Genomic DNA, 9,045 nt, shown 5'->3' on the forward strand with positions numbered 1-9,045 from the left:
AAAAAAATTTGCGCAAAAAACTCGTTTTTTCTGGCGTGAGAGTCACGGTTTTCCTTCCGCGAGAGGCACGGGTTTGCTTTCGCGAGAGTCATGGCTGTGCCTCTCAGAAACGGAAAACAAACGCGTTTTCTATTTTTTCGTGAGAGTCACGGTTTTGCTTCCGCGAGAGGCACAGTTGTGCTTTCGCAAGTCACGTCCGTGCCTCTCGGAAACAAAAGAAAACACGTTTTCTGTTTTTTTTTCTTTCGCGAGTCACGGTTTTGCTTCCGCGAGAGGCACGGTTGTGCTTTCGCGAGAGTTACGGCCGTGCCTTCCTGAAAACGAAAAAAAACGCGTTTTCTGTTTGTTTTTTCTTTCGCGAGAGTCATGGTTTTGCTTCCGCGAGAGTCACGGTCATGCTTTGGCAAGAGTCACGGCCGTGCCTCCTCGGAAACGAAAAAAAACGCGATTTCTCTTTTTTCTTTCTTTCGCGAAGTCATGGTTTTGCTTCCGCGAGAGGCATTGTTATGATTTCGTCAGAGGCACGGGCATGCCTCTTTCGGAAAGGGAAAAAACCCATGCTCCCTGTTCGGTTTTTTTGTCCGGTTTTTTCGTGAAAAAAAAGTTCATCAAAACCTATCAACATGGGATCTAGTTTTATAGATCTCGACGCGAGGAATCCAACGGCGAAAGCGGTTCGAGATTTGGACGCACGGTTTAAGAGATAAAAACATTTTGAATAAATGAATCTACGAAAAAAGGGAAAACTTCCAGGTTGCGACAAGTGGCGCACATGCAGCGCGCCACTTGTCGCAACCTGAGGAAGTTGGAGTGATCTTCGCAATGACTACTCCTTAACTAGTGATTTCGGCTTGACAGGCCTGCTCGTGGCTTCCTGCCTATTCTATTTCTCTATGTGCGTATAGGGCAGCCGCCAGCCACACGACCTTTTGCGTTTCTGTTCGCTTCCTCCACTCTCGGATCTACTCATCTCGTTCGTCTCAACCCGAGCGAGGACAGCGATGCGCCGACAAGGGAAGGTCGACAGCGGCAAGCCCCCCTAGACCAAATTCGAGGTACTGACTCGCATGATCAGTTCGTCAAATCCCTCACGTCTCCTCTCTGTTGTGTATACCCTAGCCGGCTGCCCTTAGATTTCTACTAACTTATTTGGTTAATCCATGTAATTTGATTGATCTAGGCTATCAAATTGTATTTCTAAAAGAAGCCGATCATCAGATTTAGATAATAATGCTAGCACTTTAAGGTCACCCATTAGAATTAGTCAAAGTGTATCAAATGTCACTTTAAGGTCACCCATTAGAATTAGTCAAAGTGTATCAAATGTCACTTTAAGGTCACCCATCAGATTTAGAACTATCTTACATTGGAAAAGTCAATGCGCGTATGAAGGAGCTAAGTCAGCTAAGGGCATTTTCAATGCTTGTAAAACAGTTGTTGGTAGATTTTTCCGTATAGAATTTTTGATAATGTGTCATACAATAAATGAGGAAAGAGAGTAAGGTTGTAAGTACTAATGAGACATGGTCCATCCTACAGTTACGCCCGGTCATCCAGACAGCAAGCTGCTCAAGAATGCTTCTAGTTGCTCGTCCGGTCTATAAAAGCAAGGCGCATCCTCCGCCCTCTCCATTTCTCCAAAGTCTCTACTCTTTTCACGCACATATACTTCCTCAAGAATCTACATCTCGTAAGCCGATGATAGTTAAATCTAGACCAGTTCTCCATCTTTGTCGCATTTATCAATTTCAAAACAGCTGCAAGGTTGATGTATTTTCCCGGTCATCACTTGTAGTTATAGGAGTAGGAGGCATCAGTAGAATTGGAACCACGTTTTCCCAATCGCCAAAGCTTCCGTTGATTTCAGCTCGTCGACGCCGCATCTTCATCATCCGTGAGGCTACTTCCGTTGATGTGTTTTCCCTGGCCATCACGTGTAGGAGTAGGAGGCATCGGTAGACTTGGAACCATAGCTTGCATTGGTTGCTACTCGCCGATAATGTTTTCTTGTTGTCGGTCAACGCTTGTGCCGTCCACCGCCTATATCGTCTGCCTCCTGCTCAAGGACGTCGATAGGCAATTACGACGGCCGAGCGCTTCACGGAGGTAATATCGCCGGGGTCATATAACTTGTGTCGCGTGTTCAGTTTAATTCTATAACTTTGAAAATACGGTTTTGTGGTCATATAACTTGACTCAAACGTGCAAATATGGTCACACTATGCGCATGCAGGCGTATCCATGTGTACGGCCAACTTGTCAGCGAGCGACGGCATTGGATGTGATGTATTTATACAAAGAACACCCTCATTATTTTTTATTTAAGGAAAAAGTCACCCGTGAAAAAAGGAAAAAGTCAACCATAGCAAGGAATTTTTACACAACATCCTCTCACATTGTTTTATTTACAGAAAAACTCAACCACAATAGTGCACATATATGCGAAATTTAACACAAAAATGTACGGCAGGAGGAATTGAACACGTGACCAAATGTTTCAAAATGAGTCAGTCTAGCAACCAGGCACTTCTTTTCGGCTTCTGTATTATAGATAGCGAAACTATATGTACACGAACACTGTATGGAGTTTAATAGGGCTGCAGATACTGCAGCCTATTTTGTGCGCGCAATTCTTTTTAAGATATTTGTAAAATGTAAGTAACAAAGTTATGTACCCCTAAAAAAGTAATAAACATATGTTGCCTCCAAAAAGTAATAAAATTATGTTCAAATATTTGTGTGTTAGAAATGTTATACATAAAAATAATGATTAGTAAACAAAACATTTAAATATAAACCTGTGTATTATATATAAAATATTCAATATAACGTAACTAACGAAAAAATTTAGGATATTTGTAAAATATAAGAAATAAAATTATGTTCGAATATTTGCGTGCTAAAAATAAAATAAATAAAATGATGATTGATAAACAAAAACTTTCCAATATAAACATGTGTATCATATAAAAAATATTTACTAAGTAAATGTGTTTAATGAATCCAAAAATGTACACACTTGCGGCTAGTATTTAAATTATACATAATTATTAGACATGATTGAATATTCATATTAACAGTTTAAATTTTAAATTATGAATAGTTTTAATTATACAAACATTAAACTAAACAAATGTGCATACAATTATTTAAGTGCTTCTATAATTAAAATGATATATTTGAATTGTACTTTTGAAAACCAAATATGTAGTACGCACATAACACACATGTTTATATGATACTTAGGTTTATAAAATATTTTACTTATTATTTTTATATAATACACACGTTTATATTCAAAAAACTTTACTTTAGTAATCATCATTTTTATGTATAGCATTTTTAACACACAAATCTTTAAACATAACTTCATTACTTACGTTTTACAAATATGTCAAAAATAGCGTGTGTAGAATGGGCCGCAATCCCGCACACCATTTAAGCTCCACATGCATAGAGGTGCGTTATCCGTATTAGATGTCCAGACCTGAAGTGTTGTATTTGCTAGCCCATGTCGTGTTAAACTGTTAATTTCTGCATATATGTATAGTATGTTGTTGTCTTATTCCTAGTAAATAAAATTATGAGGGGGCGTTTTGTGCAAAAATATATCGCGGTAGTTGACTCTTTTTAAAATAGACTATTTTTAAATAAAAAATATCAGGGTGTTTTGTGCAAAAATACATCAGGCCATCGCAATCTGATAGTGGGGTCATACACATGGATACGTCCGCATACGTATATTATGATCGCATCTGCACGCTTGACCCAAGTTAGGTGATCACAAAACTGTATTTTCAAAGTTCTAACACTAAACTGAACATGTGACGCAAGTTGTATGACTCTCGGTTATATTGCCACGTGCACTACTATGAGAAAACTAGTCTGAGATCACTTCCGCCACCTCAGCCGGTCGATGCGCCGACAACTTAAGCTCGCAGGATGAAGCCTGGCGGCAATGCACACTGCAAGGACGTCGCTACAATAAGGAAGGTGAAGCACAAGGATGTTAACGCCTCTTCTGCTCTTGGCGAATGAGATGAGCAGATCTTTGAAGAGTGTTCCATCTATTTTTGTCAGATCATGATGCATCTTTGTTTTACTTGTTTACTCTTGCTGTGTGGGTTGCATATACAACTCATTATATTGAACAAGGTTGGAAAAAGCAGTAGGCGTAAGCTAGGCGGTTGGCCTTCGCCTAGTGCCTAGGCGGTGCTTAGGCGCCCTAGGCGCAGCCTAGGCGGTTATATAATTTTTACTATCAGGGTGTATATGTGGTTATTATATGTGTATTTTATTAATTCAAGGCATATAAGTATGTTAACTACCAGCTACTACGATTGAAATATGGCTTTTTTGGCATATCAGTACAATATGCTTGATTTCTCGTTTGGGTAGACAATTTCCTACTTGCTCTGCCTAGGCTTCTACTTATGCCCTGGGCGAGGCGTTCGGCCATTGCCTAGCGCCTAGGCATGCCTAAGCGCCTCCTAGGCACTGCCTTTTTCAACAGAGATATTGAAGCCCGGTTTATAGTTCTCGGTCGTCTTGATGCAATGCTTGAGTCAACAAAGTTCTACTTTTGAAACAAATGAGTTTCTGTTATATCATGCCGCTATAATCATCAAAATAAATGCATTTGCACGGCCAAATTTACTTTGTAGTATAGTAGCAAACGTGTCAGTCCGATTGAAACGGGAGAAAACAGCCCCCACACGCCCTTACCCAGTGAGCATGGTTAAAGACCTCACCCTCATGCCCCTAACATAATAAAGATGACTAATACCTCATACTCACGTTCACATCTTTCATTTCAATATGACATCAGACCTATGTTTCCGCTTGTCCTCTTCCCCGTCCTCGTCGCCGGTGGCCACAGTATCAGTTGTAACTAACCAAGGTTGGCTAGGTCCAATAGCTAGATCATTTACTCGTTCGTGTCCGACAAGATCAAGGTTGTTGAACAAAGATTTTTTTTCATCATTCGGCTAATACAATAGGGAAAAGCACAACACATAATATATGTTCGTGTTATCATGTAAATTGAGCAGTTTGTGTCAGATAGACCATGAAACCTCAGTTGGACTCCATACATTTGACGGGTTTCACTAGCCGAACGAGGCTGGCCGTACATGAAGATGCGATGGAGAAAAAGATTCCTTCCATATCCCTAGTTAGATAAATTGAACTAAAACAATGCATTTGTGGGCATATTTCTAAAATTCACCCAGTTTTATTAGTAATTATACAGTACCTTCTAGTTTTCAATAATGGTTCATGTTTTGGAAAAATGATTGCATTTTTTAAAATGTTTGCAATTTCAAAAAAACATACACTACAGTAACTCCTAGTTCTGAATAATTGTTCGTGTTTTCAAAATTATTTGGGCTTCATGAAAAAGCAAAAAAATGTTTTTTTTTCTAAAATAATGTCCGAGTTTATTTTTTTTGTTCTCAACTTGCAAAATATAGGCATTCCAATATATTCACTATTAAAAAGCGTTTTCCTTTTCCTCTCAGTATCTGGCACAACTGTTAGCTTAATTTAAGATGCCTTGCTGCCAATTAAACACACGTCTCATTTAGTCCAGTGGCTAGCATTCTGAGGTGTCCAGCGTGAGCGCCTGGGTTCCATTCCGCGCAGCGCGATATTTTCACTGGCGATACAGCATCCACTAATGCGCCGGCTCATCGCGGCTCTGTGGGTCGTACGATTTAATTCTTTTGGCAGAAACGAATCGGCACGAACGTGAAAAACGCCTAGGCACCGACGGACGAAAATCATCTGGTCCCATCGTAAACGATTTTTTTGACAAACAATCCTTCCTTTAATAATAGTTATAGTCGACTATATAATTTTGAACTTCTCCCTCCATCCCAAAATAAGTGTCTCAATTTTATACCAAATTTAGTATAAAGTTGTACTAAAGTTAATACACTTATTTTGAGACGGAGGGAGTATAAAATTGTTCATTATCAATTTATACTTTTCTAATTTGATCAATCAGTAACTAGAAGAGATATATATCATTCATATCCCATGGAACCATTCAAGAGTTTATTTTTTCTTTTTCCTGTATGACTAATCTTTGGTCTAATCACATCTTAAAATTTATATTTCATCGTGAAGTTAATTTAGCACATTTGATTTTTGAACAAACACAAAACCTCAAAACTAGAATTTAGAAACTTCATCTACTCTTGGGGGAAGTAGCTCTAGATATTTCATCGTGAAGTTAATTTAGCACATTTGTTTTTTGAACAAACACAAAACCTCAAAACTAGAATTTAGAAACTTCATCGACTCTTGGGGGAAGTAGCTCTAGCATGTTTGCTTGGGACTTCTACATCTTAAAAACGAAGTCCTGCTCTGAAGTGCATCCAACTGGCTGGTGTTCAACTCTAGATGAAGAATAAAACTGATAGAGGAAAACAAACCGAGGGGATGCCTGAAGGTGAAATTTTACTTTGAGGAGAGCCTCTGCCATATTTGAATTGAGACCGCACTTATAACTCACGGATGCTATTTATCGCATTAAGCGATCGCGCGAGGATGCCTGGTCGCTAGGGAGAGAGCTTGCGACGCTAGCCACCATGCCAATGCATTTGCACGCGGTAAGTTCCTGGCGTGTTCTGTACTTGACACGAACAAAGCCCCTTTTTTCATTGTTTTTACATTTCTTTTCTGTTATTCTTTTTATTTTGATAGGGTTTTCTTTGTTTTTATTTGGTTTCTTTTTTATTTACTGCAATACTTTGTTTGCTCACCCAAGATTACCTCGGGTGAAGAATAAGAATAACTTATTCTGCACCCGAGGTAATCTTATGATCGCTTCATAAATAAGTTACACTTGAAATACAAATAGTTACATTCATATTGATTCACTACATAAAATTTGGTATAAGAAAAAAAAAGTTATAAGACCAGAAATATCGCATTTTATGCATGTTTTACACTATATTTTTACATCTGTAATTTTACGTATCATAAAATATTTTTTACGGCGAGTATATATTTTCTTAAACTCTTTTTACGTATGAAATAAGGCAAAATTTATGAAACCTGAAAATACGATGCATTGACGTCAAAATAGAGAAGCGGTGAAGAATAACTATTCCTCACCCGGGATGACAAATAGTGCGACCCATAGGGGTGTGTGTGTGTGTGTGGAATTTTTTCAATATATACATAAAATTACCAATAAGAGCCAAAAAATGATAATATAAAAGGAAAAAAAACTCTAGGCGGTAGGCCTCCCACGCGGCTGGGCCGGCCCATCTGGGGCTGCCCCGACACGGCCCTGTCACATTGGCCTTGCACTAGAACCACAGCCCAGTCCATCGAGACAGCAAGCCTGTCGTGCCTTAGACTGCCCAGGAACGTGTAGGTGCAAATTCATTGCTTGTATAAAAGCAAGGCGAGCACTCGACTTATCTACTTATCCAGTGCTCACTCTTCTCCTGCACACGTGCTACCTCAAGAATCCACATATCGTAAGCCAATGCTCTTGAAATGTACATTAGTTCTCAATCTTTGTGATCCATCAGTCGCAAAACAATTGCTATGTTGATGTACCTTCCCTGGCATCGCGTGTGGGAGTAGGAGGTATCAGTAGACATGGAAGCACGTTTCTCAGCCACCATAGCGCATTGGTTGCTACTTGTCGCTACTGTCAACTCCTGCTCGGCCGATGGTCATGTCGTTGTTTGAAACTTATATCTCCTACTCCCTCCGTTTGGAATTACTTATCGCAAAAATGGATGTATCTAGATGTATTTTAGTTCTAGATACATCCATTTTCAAGACAAGTAATTCTGAACGGAGGGAGTACTTCCTAAACTAGGGTATGAAACTTGCGATACGCAGCTGCATCGACAAGATCTTGGTTGCGCTCTAGGACAAGAAAAATGATCGCTGATCGCGTGCGTTTGATGGGCACAAGGCCCAGCATCAGCCCATAGATCCTGAAATAGTTGAAGCGGAGCCTCGAAGCCTGAAAACAGAGTACAACAGGCAAGGGAGTGGCTGCCATGAGCAAATACTGCGGCTATATCTCTCTTGTTGCAAGTGCCACAACCTCGTCGCCCATGATAGAGGCTACATAGGTTGCAGTAAATGTGGCCCATTACACACATGAACAATTTATTTTTTCTACAATAAATTGGCATTTCAAAAATATGCCTACTAATTTTAGATTAATACTTTAAAAAATAAATTGAAATTTGTTTGCATGTTCCAAAGAAATTGTCGAGTGTGCAAATTGTCCATGTAGTTTAAAATTAGGTTATCTAATTTCAAAAATATTCATAAAATTTTGAAAGTGTTCATGTATTTCTAAGTGTTTATATATTTAAAAAGTCATCAGGTGATTTAAAGGATGTTCTATATTTAAGAAAAATGTTTATGTGATTAATAAAGTTTTCAAAACATTTACTGAATGTACATAGCTTTTGGAAAAATTAGTATTTTGGAAAAAATCAAGTATTTTAAAAATAAATCTATAGTTCAAAAATGTTATGTAATTTGAAAATTATACAGTACAGATTTAAACATATTCATGTAATTTAAGTAACTCTTAACACGTCTTTAAATGTATTCATGTAAAATATTCACATGTTTATAAAGTATTCACATATTTATAAAATATTCAAGAAATTTTGAGATTGTTCATAAATGGTTAAAAAAGGTTCGCACAACTGAAAATTTTAAGACACATTTATATAAGTTTCAAAAAAGAAGCATAAGAATTGGAAAAGGAAAAGCTAAAAAATAAAAGAAAATCATAGGATGATAGAATAAAAATAAAGAGAAGGAAAAAGGAAAGTGAACAAGACAACCATAAAATTTTCAAGCAACGAAAACATCAATCACCAAAAGATTAAATAGGAGATAAAAACAAAACCAGCAAATAACAAAACAACAAAGAAAAAAAAGAAAAAAACCACGATATTTTGCATCGGTCTGTGCGTTAGCAAGCAGAGGGGGGCGCTCACTATATCTTGCAGTATGCAGAGATATGGATTTTGCAATGAGAAAAAGGAAGAC

The sequence above is a fragment of the Triticum dicoccoides genome, chromosome 3B (genome assembly GCF_002162155.2).
Source record: "Triticum dicoccoides isolate Atlit2015 ecotype Zavitan chromosome 3B, WEW_v2.0, whole genome shotgun sequence".
NCBI lineage: Eukaryota > Viridiplantae > Streptophyta > Magnoliopsida > Poales > Poaceae > Triticum > Triticum dicoccoides.